Genomic DNA, 3,922 nt, shown 5'->3' with positions numbered 1-3,922 from the left:
AATCCAAAATGCTGCAGCAAGAGTACTGACAGGGACTAGAAAGAGAGAGCAGATTTCTCCTGTTTTGGCTTCCCTTCATTGGCTTCCTGTTAAATCCAGAATTGAATTCAAAATCCTTCTCCTCACATACAAGGTCTTAAATAATCAGGCCCCATCTTATCTTAATGACCTTGCAGTACCATATTACCCTATTAGAGCACTTCGCTCCCGCTCTGCAGGCCTACTTGTTGTTCCTAGAGTATTTAAAAGTAGAATGGGAGGCAGAGCCTTCAGTTTTCAGGCCCCTCTTCTGTGGAACCAGCTTCCAGTTTGGATTCAGGAGACAGACACTATCTCTACTTTTAAGATTAGGCTTCAAACTTTCCTTTTTGCTAAAGCATATAGTTAGGGCTGGACCAGGTGACCCTGAATCCTCCCTTAGTTATGCTGCAATAGATGTAGGCTGCCGGGGGATTCCCATGATGCATTGAGTTTTTCCTTTCCAGTCACCTTTCTCGCTCACTATGTATTAACAGACCTCTCTGTATTGAATCATATCTGTTATTAACCTCTGTCTCTCTTCCACAGCATGTCTTTATCCTGTCTTCCTTCTCTCACCCCAACCGGTCGCAGCAGATGGCCGGCCCTCCCTGAGCCTGGTTCTGCCGGAGGTTTCTTCCTGTTAAAAGGGAGTTTTTCCATCCCACTGTCGCCAAAGTGCTTGCTCATAGGCAGTGTTGGGGAGTAACGGAATACATGTACCGCCGTTACGTATTTAAAATACAAATATGAGTAACTGTATTCCGTTACAGTTACCGTTTAAAAATGTGGTATTTAGAATACAGTTACTTTGTTGAAATAAATGGATTACACGGCGGTACTTCCCTGTTTCATATTGTGGCGGGTCAGGACTGTTTGGACGCTCTCTCTCTGCGTGTTTCCTGGGTGAGAGAGCGCCTGTTGTTGTTGTGCTAAGCTAATAGGCAGAATGCTACCAGTATAGCTCTGAAGAATGTAGCATCATAGGCAGTGTAGTCCGTGCTGCAGGGAGAATGGACTGCCATACACGTTATGTGTCTGTGAGCGAGGGAGAAAAAGGAAAAGTACGAGCTGTCATCGAGCAAAAACGGGAGCTGGAAGCATGTAAATATAATAATAACCACTGCAGCCAAGAAGAGAGCCTGACGAGCCCAGTTGTAAGTAAGCTATTAAGACTCGACTGTACACCGTGTTCGTGTTTTCCTCCAAAAACAATAAGTTCTGTTGGAGCAGCCTTTCAACGCCTCTCTCTGTCTCTGGCAAGCAAAGTTGACCCAGACAACAAAGTAAAGCTAGTTTTCGGCTACGAGCCAGAACCCACCGTATTAGCCAGAGGTCCCTTTACTACGGTTCGGAGCCGCGGACCTTCAGTAACAGTAATAAATCACAGCAATAGTACATTCATGTAGTTGTAAACAGCATGATAATATATTAAGTAATCCAAAGTATTCAGAATACGTTACTCTCATTGAGTAACGTAACGGAATACGTTACAGAATACATTTTGGGGCATGTATTCTGTAATCTGTAATGGAATACATTTTAAAAGTAAACTTCCCAACACTGCTCATAGGGGGTCATATGATTGTTGGGTTTTTCTCTGTATCTATGAAGCGCCTTGAGGCGACTTTTGTTGTGATTTGGCGCTACATAAATAAAATTGAATTGAATTGAATTGAATTTAAATGGCTAGATGACCTCCTCAACATGTCTTGAAGTTCTCCAGAGGCCTGATAATGAACTAATCATTTAATTCAGGTATGTGGACCCAGGGTGAGATCTAAAACCTGCAGAACACCAGCATTTAGGCCTAGATTGAGCAGTCACTCAAGACCAGACTGACCAACCTGTTCACCACCTGGATTTACTACGGAAAAGCATAGGGCACGATGCCTAACACATGGATCCTGGAATGCCTAGAACTGTACAAGATCAACAAGACCCTACAAGTCTTCATCAGGAATTTGAATGTGGAAAACAACAGACTTAAGATTCAAGCAAATAGCACAATTGCCATCAAGTGTGGGAATTACCAAGGACATGCTTAGTCCTCATTGCTGTTCTGCATAGACCTGAACACCCTCAGTCATATCATTAACAAAACTGGCTACATATCCCAAGTATGGAAAGGACTGATATAGAAATGGAAGATCTGGATGGATGACTTCAAGAAGAATGCCAGGAGTAAAAGAAATATCAGTTCACTAATCCACACCACTAATAACTACAGCAAGGGCTGTAGTTATTTTGTTTGAAAGTTGTGTTTTGATCATGTCCTGTGGATTTTTGAAACTTTGCCATCAATTTCTGGAGCAAAGACTACTACAATTGTTGGAACTTTTGATACAACCCTGTCTGGATTACGACTTTGACACAGGATATTGGACTGGACTAATGGAGTTAACGAGGTAATTGCAGGTTAGCCAACAGTTACCAGGCTAACAGCTGACTGAGGAATCAGCTGACTGAACCTGCTACCAGGGTAACCAGATAAAATGGGGCCGAAGAGGACACTGACAGCTGAGGAAGTCGAGGATATTAAAAAGTCTCTTGACTTCATAATGGAGGAAATTTCCACTATCAGGTTGCAGCAGAAAAATATCATTGAAATTGTGGAGGAGGTAAAGCTCCTCCGCATCCAAAATGCCAAAAAAGATAAAAAGATTGCATACCTGGAAAGTAAGGTCGCTGACCTGGAACAATACTCCAGGATAAACAACGTCATCATCACGTGGCTCCATATTAAACCCCGGTCATACGCTCAGGCGGTGACCGCTGACAGCTGCGATCCAAAAGGATTGACCTGGACTGTAACTCTGTCAAAGCATGCCACCCTCTTCCCAGGAGGAACGGCAACATACTGGCTATTATATTAAGGTTTGTAAATCAAAAGCAAAAGATTACGCTGCTGAAACAAGGAAGAAAATTAAAAGAATCTAATGTCTTTATCAATGAACATCAAACCAAACACAACGCTGAAATAGCCAAAAAAGCGCAACACCTTAAGAAGCTGGGAAAAATCCAAAGCACTTGGATAACGAACTGTAAAATATTCATTAAATTCATTCAAATATTCATTAAACTAAATGGATCACCAGAGGAAGCCAAAGTTCTGACCATTAAAAACATGGTGGATCTCGAAAAATATCAGTGAGCAACACGATCAGGACGGCAAACAAGGTAACAGACAACCACACACTCACTTATGACACACACTGGAAGGAAGAACTTAGATACATCTGGAAGAAACAGCTGCATCAGTCAGACAGTTGCAGAATTTGATCAATTGGAACTGAAAACATTTAACTATATGGATCACAATACACAGGATTTGGAATATGAAATAGATCCAGACAACAACTTCTTTTCATCTAACAATAACAATTGCTGCTACTATACAAATAAAGACTACAATCAGAGGATTAAAACTGAGAATAAATGATCAATTATCCACTTTAACTGAAAAAGTCTCTATGCTAATTTTAATCATATCAAAGAATATCTTAACCAGTTTTCACATCCATTTAGTGTCATTGCCTTATCAGAAACTTGGATCAATATGGAAAAAGGAACAGACTTTGAACTGGAGGGTTATGAATTCAAATAACTAGGCAAAACAAAGGAGGAGGAGGAGTGGCCTTGTATGTGGACAAATCCTTGAAATTTAATGTGGTGGAAAAGATGACGATGGTGATTGATAATGTACTAGAATGTATTACAGTTGAAATTTGTAAAGAAAAAAGTAAAAATGTAATCATTAGCTGTATATACAGAGTTCCAGGTAGTAGTATTGAGACATTTAAAGACTGGATAGAAGAAACATTTATTGAAATAGCTCACAAAAAGGTTTTCATTTGTGGAGACTTCAACATTGATTTGCTAAACCCAAATAAACATATAACCA

At 40.5% G+C, this 3,922-nt stretch overlaps 1 pseudogene; it reads left to right on the top strand.

Annotated features, from left to right (window-relative positions):
* The first annotated feature begins 2,513 nt into the window (after positions 1 to 2,513).
* On the top strand, positions 2,514 to 3,172 carry LOC148101152 (uncharacterized; annotated as a pseudogene).
* The last annotated feature ends 750 nt before the right edge of the window (positions 3,173 to 3,922 follow it).

This window comes from Neolamprologus brichardi, chromosome 9 (assembly GCF_056152115.1).
Source record: "Neolamprologus brichardi isolate AB-2024 chromosome 9, ASM5615211v1, whole genome shotgun sequence".
NCBI classification, from domain to species: domain Eukaryota; kingdom Metazoa; phylum Chordata; class Actinopteri; order Cichliformes; family Cichlidae; genus Neolamprologus; species Neolamprologus brichardi.
This window is presented reverse-complemented; position numbering and strand designations above follow the sequence as displayed.